General features: G+C 36.1%; 1 protein-coding gene across 12 annotated transcripts in view; it reads right to left on the bottom strand.

The window, feature by feature from the left end:
* Nucleotides 1–13,164, bottom strand: part of znf536 (zinc finger protein 536) — a 496,275-nt gene that overhangs the window by 458,825 nt on the left and 24,286 nt on the right. For 10 of the 12 annotated variants that reach the window (XM_073907215.1, XM_073907216.1, XM_073907219.1 and 7 more), the window contains exon 3: nt 11,024–11,120. The exons of the other annotated variants lie outside the window; for them this stretch is intronic. The gene's annotated coding sequence lies outside the window, so the exon portion shown is untranslated. The remainder of the gene's footprint in view (nt 1–11,023; nt 11,121–13,164) is intronic. 12 annotated transcript variants of the gene reach the window in all.

The following is a 13,164-nucleotide window of genomic DNA, read 5'->3' as shown; positions in this document are numbered from 1 at the left end:
TTTTCTAAATCCTGCCCGTAATTAAGAACAACAGCCATCAATGACATATATTCATGTGTCATTAGGGTCAGAAACAGAGACAATGAGAAGAGCTGCTTTATCAGAGCACTAGATAGACAACAAGGACCAAGAGACCTCTAACCAGCCCTATCAAGCCGTCAAGAGCTCACTGCAGATACTCTCTTCTCTGTCTCCTTTACAAGGAGATGAACTCCTGGGCACAATTAAGAAGTGCACTCTGAGGACTTTCCTGACGTTTGGTTATAAACTACAGCGTGCCTCACATTTCAAAAACAGCAGGTTTTTGCTAGACACGAGAAGCGATTCGCACACCATACTTTACATGAGTCCCGGGGTTCAGCAGATCGGTGTGCAGTTGGGCCTGCAATAAACAGCAGATTTATGGAAAATATTTTCATCGTTTTGCCTCTGTCAATGCCAGAGTTTCAAATTAATTATTGATTAATCACTTTCTTTTTAAGCAAAAATGCAGACTAGCAATATCAAAGCACAGCGGAAAAAAGATTATAGCCCCAATTCAGGTTTGTTCCAATCATTCATAACCGTTGTATTGACAAATACCAACTTGCTAATCACTGAGCTTGAGAAATAAAAATGGTCAGCATTTCCCCCTGGACACACTAAAGCTGAAATATATCAGTTGTCTTTAACAAGCAAATCTTAGAGAACTAAAAAATCCTTTATGTGTGTGTGTGTCTGTCTGCATGCATGCAGCCGAACCAAACCCCAAAGCACAGCATCGAGACTCATGAAGGCAAATTCATGGATGCAGTGGACAGTGCGAACCCCCGGAGTAGCTCTGCTGTGGTCAAACCAGACCGAAAAGGTCAAGGTAAATTTTAGACCATGCAAGGAGCTTTAAAATATTCACGGTCAGCTTTTTAGCACATGTGACCACTCCAGACATAATGAGATGGGACTAGTAAATATTTGCCAATGGTTCTGACCATTCCCATGTGCTGAAGCCTATTTTGAATACAGAGGATGCTGGGGAGGCAAGCGGAGGGGGCACCTGATAACTAATTAGTACATTTGCACAAATAATTAGAATGATTGATTGATTTTTCACACAGAGGCGTGGAAGCCATGTCAAATGAAAATGGTCTGTCGTTAAGGACACAGTACTGGTGGTCTATCTGAAATCATCATTCTGAGCATATGCTGATAATAGGAAATGAGACAGACAGATGACATTAAAGACAGTAGAAAGACAAATTCTCCCTGGAGGTACACATTGTGAATTATTCTTGGGGGGAAAAAAACGGTCATCTTCAAATAACTCTAAAAACCTATAACTTCAAAAAATATCTAGGGTAATTGTAAGGGTTTTAAAGAGAAGATGTATTTTTAGCACTGTACATCCAAAATCAGAGTATTTCAGGCAATTCACTATGTGAGACCACTGAGACCATTTAGGATTCTTCACTTAAGTAGGCCCTCACATGGTCTACACTTGAACATGTGTTTCAATGCCAATTGTAGGGGGTTTCTTCAGTTCTCAGCCATTGTACAGAACAGTAACAATGCAGCGATTTTACCATATACATTTGAAAGTGAATCCACTGATTAAACAGTTGAAATCGACCTGAACATCTAAAGCACGATTTGAGCATTACCTTTCTCACTTCTAAGTAGAGAATGTATGATGTACTGTAAGTAAAATATTTCTTTATTTCTGTGATTATAACTATTTTGGATAGTGCTTTGACATAGTGCATAAAGATCCTGTTGTACTTCAAAATAAACCGAACTGAAATGAACGTTCGTTTTGAGTCCGTTTTGCACGTTTGAAACAACTCAACTGCTAAACACCTCTGAGACAGGATTGGTCTGTGATTAATATGCAAACATTAGAAATGTTTTGGAACTCTTTTGTTTGACGTTCCACTGATTCATATCGTCTCAATAATCAGTCCTTTATCCTAGCATTATGTGGGCATCACAATTAAACAACTAAAGTACTTGAGGGTGGGTCAAAGCTTATGTTACTCACTGGTGAGTAGGTGAGAGTAAGGTGGACAGTGAATCTATCAAATGCAATACAAAATAAAATTATGTCTTAGATTTAAATCAAGAAGCTTGAATCAAGAAGCAATTTCTAGACAAGCAACTATATATAGTCTTGTCTAAAGAAATATGCCAAATGTAAGTGAGCTTTTCCTTAAAACAAGCAAAATAATCTGCCAATAGGGTAAGCAAAACAGTACTGTTTTTTCCTTTTGACATAAGATTATTTTCCTTATTTTATGAAACAACGCACTTAATTTTGACAATTATTTGTCAAAACAGGACAATATGTTTTGATTGTCTAGAAAACTAGAAAATTGACTTGATTTAAGAATGTGTAGATATATTGACTAAAAAAAAGACAAAAAATGTAGGTAAGAAATAATAAGACTTTTTAAGACTGCATTTTTAGATTCCTGATTATTCTGTGTTTATATTTTAGAACTTTTTTATGTATACTTATATTTTATTGCATGTTTGATGTTGTTGTAGCACTTGGGTCTTAGAAAAGTGCATTATAAATAAAATGTATTATTATTATTATTATTATTATTATTATTATTATTATTATTATTATTAAATGTTTTAGCATTTTGTAGAAATAATAATAAAAAAATAATATAAAAAATATATTATTAATAATAAAATAAATGCATCAACGGAATCTAGTGATTTAGAATACTTAGTTAATTTTGAAAAAAATCTATGAACAAATAATCACATATAGACAAATAATACACAAAACTAAAGCTGTAAATAGAGATAAGAGTATAATCTGATTTGCAGATAATACTGATGAACACATGGATGCATTAAAGGGATAGTGAAAATCATGTCAACATTTACTCACCTTTTACTTGTTTCAAACCTTTTTGAATTTATTTATTCTGTTAAACACAAAAGAAGATATTGTAAGGAAAGCTGAAAACCTACAACCATTGAATAGTATTTTTTTTTTTACTATGAAAGTACATGATTACAGGTTTTCAGCTTTCTTCAAAAATATCTTCTTTTGTGTTCAACAGAAGTAAGAAACTCATAAAGGTTTGGAACCACTTGACGGTGAATAAATGGTACAATTAAATTTTAAGCTGAAGTATCCTGAAAATAAAAAAAACAATTACACCATATACTTTACAAAACTATATTAAAGTAAGTATATATCATGACTGACTCATTAGGTATACATCCACACTATCAAAAAAAAAATATTACATTAGCTTTTTTTTTTTTAACTACTCATATAAAATAAGCTGAAACAACACACTTCTTGGGGCTTTATTTAGGACAACCTAATTGTTTATGTTCATTCCACTTAATTTTGCAAAAACGAATAAATTAACTTAATTCCTTTATGTTGTCTCAACACAAATCGATTGTGTGGTACCCAGTAGTGTGCAGCAACAAATTCCAAATACTCAAATTACTGTAATTGAGTAGTTTTTGTCAGGAATTGTAATTTTAAAAATGTGTACTTTTACTTTCACTTGAGTACATTTTTAGGGCAGTATCTGTATTTTGTTCTCCAATATTTTCCTTCAACCTGTATTCAATTCAACTTTTTTATTTTTCTTGTCCAATCAAATTGCAACATAAAGAACAACCTCGAGACACAAAACCATTACACACTGCATTTCACTGATAAGAATATGGCGGATGTCGACTGTATGATGACTGAAATGACCTAAAACAATAAATAAATGCACTGCAGAATGTTACATTTTCATACAGATGCACAAATTACATGTACTTGCTTCACCTTTCACTGTGTAATACTCACTACTCACTATATGCTCGATTACTTTCAAAAAGTACTCATATTTTGAGTAATACAGCTGAAATGTTTACTCTACTTGCACAGCACTGTAAAAGCCAATAAGTTAAGGTAACTCAAACTGTTTGAGGAAACCGATTGCAACAAACCATTAAAGTTTAAAAAAAAATCTTAATGAGTATTGTGAACTTAAACCATTTGAGTAAATTAAAGTAATTTGAGCACAGAAAACCCCAATAATTAAAGAGAAATCAAATCAACAGAGAACTGCGAAACCCAATAAGTTAAGGCAAATATCTATATGAGTACTGTAAACTTACTCCATTTAAGTTGAATGGGGTATTTAATTAACTCATTACCTTCAACACTGAGTTTAAAACTCCTTTCAAATGAGTAGAATTAACTTTCAGTCGATTTTGAGTTTACTACAATCATTTCATTTGATAAAGTTGACTGTTGGGTTTTACAGTGTATATTTATGGGCAAGTAATGATACTTCTAATTGAGTATGATTTTTCAGTGGGGTGGCACGGTGGCTCAGTGGTTAACACTGTCGCCTCACAGCAAGAAGGTCACTGGTTTGAGTCCTGGCTGGGTCAGTTGGCATTTCTGTGTGTAGTGTGAATGTTCTCCCTGTATTCAGGTGGGTTTCCTCTGGGTGCTTCGGTTCAGCACAAAGACATGCAGTCCAAAGACATGGGTATGGGTATGGTTATAAAGACGGTATGGACATGGTCCAAAGATGTGGTTAAAGATTAATTTAATAGACTAAATTGGCCATAGTGCATAAGGGTGAAAGAGTGTGTATGGATGTTTTCCAGTACTGGGTTACAGCTGGAAGGGCATCAGCTGTGTAAAACATGTGCTGGATAAGTTGGCGGTAATTCCTCTGTGGTGATCCCTGATGAATTAAGAGACTAAGCTCAAGGAAAATTTTTGAGTGAGTGATTTTTCAGTACTCTTTCCACCACTGGTGGTGCCCAGCACTTTCTACAGTGCATTTAGAAAAAGAGCAAGGTTGCTTTAAATTCCGATTTTGTATTTTGACTTAAAGACGAAGGGCTCCAGGCTTTAATGTCCTGCTATTCATCTGAGTAATGTTTGCTGCGCCTTGAGCAAAGCACTTAAAAACCCAACTTTCTCCAAGGGCACAACAATATGACACAGTTTTCAGCGTTCTCACCGTAAATGAGAATTGCTTTTTACAACAAAACAAAAAAAGGAGAGTAAATAATTCCACACAGTCCATTACCAACAGGCGAGTCTAACGGAATGCATATAAGGCCACGTCCCGTTCCTCTCCCCTGCTGCAGAAACGTGCACGCCAGTCTCTTAACATCAGTGTGAACACACACATTACGCTGAGCAAATAGATATTCTCTCTCATTATCCTGTCTTTTAAAGTAAAGGAGAGGCAGGCTGTTTGTGGTGGCCGCACGTAATTTCCCCCTCATACAGAATTCAAATATAGACAGTTAGGAAATGGGAAAGAGGCACTGAAAGGAAGAGAAGATGAGAATGAGAACCGAGAGAGAGAGAGGTTGATTTCTCCATCAGGCTCTTTTGTTGGTAGTGAGCAGTCAAGGGAAAGATTTGTCTTCATCTTCCTGGCTGGTTCTTACCGGGTTACTGTAACTGACACCTCACAGATTTTTTCGAGGGCCTCTGCGAATCTAACGCATGCCTCAAAATTCTTTAGCACTTTGTATAAGTCATTGTGTGTATTTTTTTTGACAGCGAGGAGAGCTGGAGTGAAGGAGAGAAGGGCAAGACGGGTACGGAGAGGTGAAAAGGACGTAACTGAAATAGAAATGTGAATTGGAGAGTAGGGGAACACAAGGAGGAGGGGTAGATAAGAGTATAATCCCTCTTATGTCAGGGACAGACTGGAGTGAGACAAGATTAGACGATACCTACCATACCGTTACAATTAGTCTCAGCCTTGACTTAGTCCTCACATTGAATGCCTCTCTAACAGGGTCAAGGAAAAAATGATTTAAACGTCTATATTTGTGCACTGGCTAAAAGAGTGGCGCACAATTTGTCTCTGTCTCTCTGTATTTTAGCAACATCTGGCAGTAGGAGATTTAGGTTAGACAAGTAATTAGTGCCACGTATTTGTCCTAAAGACAGGTGTATTTTCATTTAAAAATCACTTCATCACTGTGCCGGAGAGCAGCCGGCGTACACACACACACACACACACACACACACGCACACACACACACCCCTCCTCACCTTGGAAGCTTCGCAATGACAAGTTTGTTTGAGCTGATGTAAACTTGAAAGGTAAACTGCAAAGAACCCTCAAATAGCTTTAAGCAAAGTTTCGATATTTTACAAGCCTTTCAAATACTTTTTAGTCTCCATCAGCGAGCCGTATAATGATGCACATAATGATATAATAAAATAATATAATGATGCATATAATGCTCGTCAAATTTTACAGCTTGGTTTCCTCACTACTGATGAAATATTTGCAAGATCAAAATGTTGTCTGATCAAGAATATAATAAAACTCTTTGTTTTGGTGAAAAGTTATAACTATTTAAAATAACTGTCTTAGAGTTCATTTAGATCTGACAATACTTATCCATTATTGTCACATGATTATTTCATTTTATTGCCATTTTAATAATCTAATGTCACATATTTGGTGTCTGCATTAAATTAAATTTACAAAGTTGATACAGTGCTCAGCATATATAAGTACACCCCTCTCAAATTTCTCTTTTTTTAACTTCATATTTTTATTAGGAAGCTATTTAATATTATATTTGTCCACAAACATTAGATTAGTCAGTACTCAAACCAAATCTGGAGCCCATCTAAAAAGATAACTTATGATTACTAGGTTCAAAAACTTGTACAGCCAAATGTATATGTTATAGAAAAATATTAAATACAAATTTTAAAAGGAGGAAAATTCAAGAGAAACAAAAAAAGGACATTTTGTTGACATTTTGTAGGTTCTTTTTTGTGCAATATTTTGCTTGAATTTAATTGTATTCTCTTTCAATTTCTACATTTGTTTGGTGACTAAAATGTTATTTTAATAAGAATATCTGTTTAACAAATCTGTTTTGTTTAAATGCACCAAAATACATTGCCTATATTTACTGAGAAATGGATACAAATATTAATTTTCAAAATGGGGTGTACTCATTTATGCTGAGCACTCTATATAAAAATGTATATCTTTGTAAAAATATAATACGTACTTTATATGTATCTATATACATAGCAAACCTATTAAATGCAAGAAAAATATATTCTTCAATCGCTTAAACAAACGTAAAGTGTCAAAATAGGGGTGAAATAATAATGTTCATCATCATTCAGCCTAATACTAACATTTATATGAAGATGAAACAACACACTTTTTCTGACCTGAAAAAAAATTTGCAATCCTACAAAGCTTTATTTTATTTTAAATTATTAAAAATGCACTGAGGCAGCACGGTGGCTCAGTGGTTAGCACTGTCGCCTCACAGCAAGAAGGTCACAGATTCAAGTCTCGGCTGGGTCAGTTGACATTTCTGTGTGGAGCTTGCATGTTCTCCCTGTGTTCGCATGGGTTTCCTCCGGGTGCTCCGGTTTCCCCCACAGTCCAAACACATGCGATAGAGGTGAATTGAATAAACTAAATTGTAGTTTATGTGTGTGAATGAGTGTTTCTGGGTGTTTCCCGGTTGCAGCTGGAAGGGTGTCTGCTGTGTAAAAACATGCTGGATAAGTTGGAGGTTCATTCCACTGTGGCGACTAATGTTTAAATTAAGTACTGACAAATGTTTCAATTATTTAAAATGTGTGGTTAACAAATGGGTGAATTGAAGAGGAGCAAAGCATTAAGCATTAAAGATTTTAAAAAGACAATCAATTTTGATTTCTAACTTAGTGTTGTATATAAACCACACAGACATGTATTTGGATGTATATCAATTAATACTTTTCTCAAACATAAACATATTTATGGACAAATTTTATCAATTGTGAGATATTTATGGACAATGTTATCACAAAATTTCTGATTAATTTGGATTTGTAAGGCATGATATTTAGCAATATGAAATTTGTTTTGTACAATGTTATGTTCATTTTTGCATTCTATAAATATTGTATCCTATAAATGTTGACATTTAGAACTTGTTATTTCCCCCCAAATAAATAACAACTAGTGAGAATGATGCGTGTTTTCATTTGATATTGAAAATCAGGGTTATTAAACAAAATATTTAGTTCTAAACTCAATGATTTAAAATTAAATATGTATAAACATGCCTAAAACAGACGAAGAGTTCAGATGCAAAAACCTCTAAATGCCATCTGAAATCTTTCTTCTAAATATGCCTTTTTGTCAGGCCCTTGTGTGCGAGTTCAGTAATATCACTTTTATGGCAAAGAATAAGTCCTTTTTGTGGTCTTTAAAGTGAAATAACTCAACGTAAACATAGAAGGAAAAAAAAAAAAAAATCATTTTCAGACAGCACTTATTGGTTTTTGCATCTAACCTCTTCATATTAATTTCTCAGACAAAACAATTGTAGCTACCAAAACCTTTTAATAATAATAATCGTCATCATCATCATTTGTAATGTAAAAATATTATTAATCTATAATTATAATATATAATCTCTATCACAATATTACATTATTATTGCATCATTATAGTATGGTAACTGATAACCCGACAAACATTTCTTTTAATTAAAGGAATGAAATTTAGGCTTTTTTTTTCTAGTATGATTCTAATAAAGCATGAATCTGCATATAGCATACAGACAGTAAATGGATAAAATATGAAACATGACAGTCTCTTCCATTAATACACGGTCATAGCTCTTTCTCCCTCAGATCTCAGCATAGTGCCCCTCTCTCCTTCACCGACTAATCATGTTGTTTGTTTCCATCGTAACTTTTCCAGATTGAGCGCTGAAGTCTTTTAAAATGGAAATGTACTTCATCATGGTCATTTGACACTGAGCGCTAATAAATCAAGGCCAGTCCTCTTCTACCGCGAATTAAAGTAAAACAAACAGCAGAGGAGCGGTCCTCTTTACAGGACCTAATGGAGGTCACGTTCACACACACCATGCAATTAAATAGTCAAAGAATACAGAACAAAAGCTCTCAGCCTCATACCATCTCTTAAAAAAGCGATGGTGTTACGTTTCAGCACAAATAAATATCTATAAAACTCTTACCTGCCCCCATTTCACTTTATACAGAATGAAGCTGAGGGGAAAAATGCATGAAATATAAGTCACGTCTAAATTCACTGAAACAATATACAGAATACTTTAGACTCATCTAACTAAAATAGTTCATGAAAATAAATCTAAGAGCAATAAGAAAACAATGAGATCAATTGTAATTCAGCTCGTTCCTCTGAATGGAATTATGAGCACGCAAAAGAAGAAAATTCAAGATATTCCTCGCCGTATAGGCTCAATCAAAATATTCTGATCCTTGTTACTGAATCTGAATATGTATGAACGTATCAAATATGCTGAATTTATTTTGAATATTTAATGAGATATAAAATATAAGTCTATTTCAGCAAACTAATAAAATCAGCCTTGTATGAATTCAACACAGATTGAAAAAAAGGAAAGAAAGAAAACAAAAAGAGTCAGTCAGACTCAGAGACAGAGAGAGGCGAGAGGTTCATCAACATGCAATGACAGAATAACACGGCTATACTTCCCCACATCAAGAGCAGTCAAAATATCAGTGTGCATATCTAAGCATCTGCACACCCTCCATCTATCTCTCTCGCCCGCCTCGCTGTGTCCAATCACACCCTAGTCTCTCGCAATAAAACAAATTAACTGATTAGACATTTTAATTTCAGTTGTCTTTGACCTTGTAGAATATATTACTGATGTCTACATTGGCGAAGCGATAATACTGAGCTTTTTTTATTCGTGAAAACAGAGCTGCCCTATTTTCACCTCCTAAAAGAAAGATCCGCAAACAGGTTGAAGTACACGCATGCATACAAACATGCTCCTAATACACACCATCCTCTCCTTCTCACTCTGAAACCCCCCCTTCTTCCCGCTCCGGGCATCCAGCGGCGGAAGGGTTAAGCAGGGAATGCATTAACAAAAGAAAATTATAGCGTAAACAGTTCATAAAATCTCACAGCCCCCGATGTCGCGCTAGATCATTAAATTTCTGCAACAATTAGACCTTTTCTCACGGCGGCAAATTGGACCCGTTGCCATGGCAAATCTGAGCCCTTAAGTCATATATCTTTGATTGCGGAAAGGTCAGACGTAGACAGCCTAATAACTCAGGGGGCTGTTTGACAGATTTCATCCGAGCATGATCACATAACAGCACAAAACTATGTCGGCAGTTGTTAAAAGCAGGGAGGGGTCAGGGAGAAGGTTGAGGTTATGGAATGTTTGAGCTTGACTGAGCACAGCCCGATAATGTGCCTGACTGCATTTAAATCCACAGAAACGCCATGCGTCCGTGTTTGGAGAGGGGAGGCCGCTCGGATGCGGACGCCTTTCGCTCGACTCTCCACTTTTTTTCCTTTAGTGGTGTTTGAACGCGGCTGAGGCAACCAAAGGAAGAGAATTGCTGGCAAGCAATGGCAACCTGTTGAGAATACAATGATTTAGCATGATTTATTTAGATGATGTCGCACACCCCCGATCACACACACATATGGTTGGGGAATTGTGCGGAGCAGCTTAGTGTAAGATGGCATCAAGCTAAAATCTATGAGCTCGACTCACTAATGACCTTGACATGTAAACTTTGAGGGAACAATAAGCTCTCTTTACTCAGCTAACGGCATTTGAGTGTGATTTTAGGAGTAATCCTTAACCCTCCCCTGTAGGCTTTGCTGGCATTTCAGCTGCCTTTCCCACAGGTGCCTGAAAAAGCAGTGACAACAGCGCCATCTGCTGGCCCCAGGCAGGAACTTGGACGGTATGGTTTCCCATCTTAAAAAATAGAGAGGTAGATAAAAGATGTTGTGACCGGGTATAATTAACTTTCAGTGTGCATGTTTGTGTGTGTGTGTGTGTGTGTGTATGAGAGATGGGAAAGTGCCGAGTTGTTGCTTGTCTTTGCGCGTGACTGAAAGATACTTTCCCTGTCCCCAGACCTAGATATCAGGGGCCCTTGGGAAAGTGTGACAATGAGAGTGTGCACTTGAGTGAGTTAATGTGAGGGTGGCTCAGCTGGACAGCAGATGTCTACCTCTCAGTCCCCTTCCATCTCTGTCTCCTCCTTTCCACCTCCCTCAGACTCTTTCCTCCACATCTCTCACCCTTTATCTTCTTGTTCTTCTCAGCCTCTGTAAGTCAACGCAAGGTCATGGGTTATACTTTTTTTAGGGAACACAAATACATATACCAGGAATATTTGACATGCTTAATCCAAAATATCAAGAATATTTAAGATATTAATTCATTACAAAGAATTAAAAGCTGCTTTTGAATAGAATTATTATCATTATTATTATTACCACCACCACAATTTTTTTTATATTACTAATGAGAGCGTCACGGTGGCGCAGTGGGTAGCATGATCGCATCACAGCAAGAGGGTTGCTGGTTTTAACCTTGGCTGGGTCAGTTGGCATTTCTGTGTGGAGTTTGCATGTTCTCCCCGTGTCCGTGTGGGTTTCCTCTAGGTGCTCCGATTTCCCCCACGGTCCAAAGACATGAGCTATAGGTAATTGGATAAGCTAAATTGTCAACAGTGTATGAGTGTGTATGATGGGTTGCAGCTGGAAGAGCATCTGCTGCATAAAACATATGCTGGATAAGTTGGCGGTTCATTCTGCTGTGGCGACCCCAGGTTAATAAAGGGACTAAACCGAAAACAACATAAATTAATGAATATTACTAATGATAACAGTCATCAAAGTATTTTCCCAGAAAATGAACAAAGCAGGCGACGCAGTGGCGCAGTAGGTAATGCTTTCACCTCATAGCAAGAAGGTCACTGGTTCGAGCCTCGGCTGGGTCAGTTGGTGTTTCTGTGTGGAGTTTGCATGTTCTCCCTGCGTTCGTGTGGGTTTCCTCCGGGTGCTCCAGTTTCCCCCACAGTCCAAAGACATGCGGTACAGGTGAATTGGGTAGGCTAAATTGTCCGTAGTGTATGAGTGTGTGTGTGAATGTGTGTGTGGATGTTTCCCAGAGATGGGTTGCAGCTGGAAGGGCATCTGCTGCGTAAAAACATGTGCTGGATAAGTTTGTGGTTCATTCCACTGTGAGAACCCCATAACAATAAAGGCACTAAGCCGAAAAGAAAATGAATGAATATATAAACACAGCAAGGATCCATTCAAATGAAAAATATATATAGTGTAAAATATAGTGTGAAGTGTATAGTGTATTATTATATCGGTATCACTTTATTTTCATGGTCCCTTTAACGCATATGTTGAGTTTAAATTACATTGCATCTACATGCCATCTAATTCTCATTTAATTAAAAGCAGACTGTTAGGTTGGGGATAGTGTAAGTTGCAAAGTTTCTTATAGTCAGTTAAATGTCTATTGAAGGAGCAGTATCAGCAGATATTAAGCAGACAGTCTACTAATACTCAAATGAGAACTAATTGGCATGTAGTTGCAACTTTTAGTCAACAACATGTGCAATAGGGACCACCAAAATAAAGTCTTACCAATTATACCATATATACACTACACTTTTGTCAAATACAATATCTAAACTTAACTGCAACAACTTAATAATTACTAACTAATCATACTAATTATTAATAAGCAGGAAATTAAGAATCTGCTGAGGCAAGGTTTATATTTAATAGTGTTTTTCCATATTAAAGTAACAACAATATTGTATTTCAAATGAATGTTTTTTTCCCTTTTATCAAAAAATTAAAAACAAAGTATTGGGCAACACTTTATTTTGATTGTCTATGTGATTATTAGTAGACTGTCTGCTTAATATCTGTTGATACTGCTCCTTCAACAGACATTTAACTTATTAACTTTGCAAGTACATGTCAACTTACACTAACTCTAACCCCAACCCAACAGTCTACTTATAAACTAATGAGAATTAGTTGGCATGTATATGCAATTTAACTTAAATTTAACAAATAGACCATCAAAATAAAGTGTGACCAAGTATTGGTTTACACTCACACAAATACACACAAGATAAAAAAAGAGCAAACGTGCAAGCATGAGGTGGAAGCTGATATAAATTCAAGTATAGATTATGTTTGACTAGAGTAACTTAGAAGTTTAAGTCTGGCTCACGACATTTGAAAATCCCATTTGCCTTTCTTTCTTCCCATTAATTTCAGTCTTCTCTCTAATTTCACAAATAATAAAATTTGCAAAAAGGCTGGTAATAAACGTTTA

This window comes from Danio rerio, chromosome 7 (assembly GCF_049306965.1).
Source record: "Danio rerio strain Tuebingen ecotype United States chromosome 7, GRCz12tu, whole genome shotgun sequence".
NCBI lineage: Eukaryota > Metazoa > Chordata > Actinopteri > Cypriniformes > Danionidae > Danio > Danio rerio.
The sequence above is the reverse complement of the archived record's forward strand: the minus strand, read 5'-3'. Positions and strand labels throughout refer to the sequence as shown.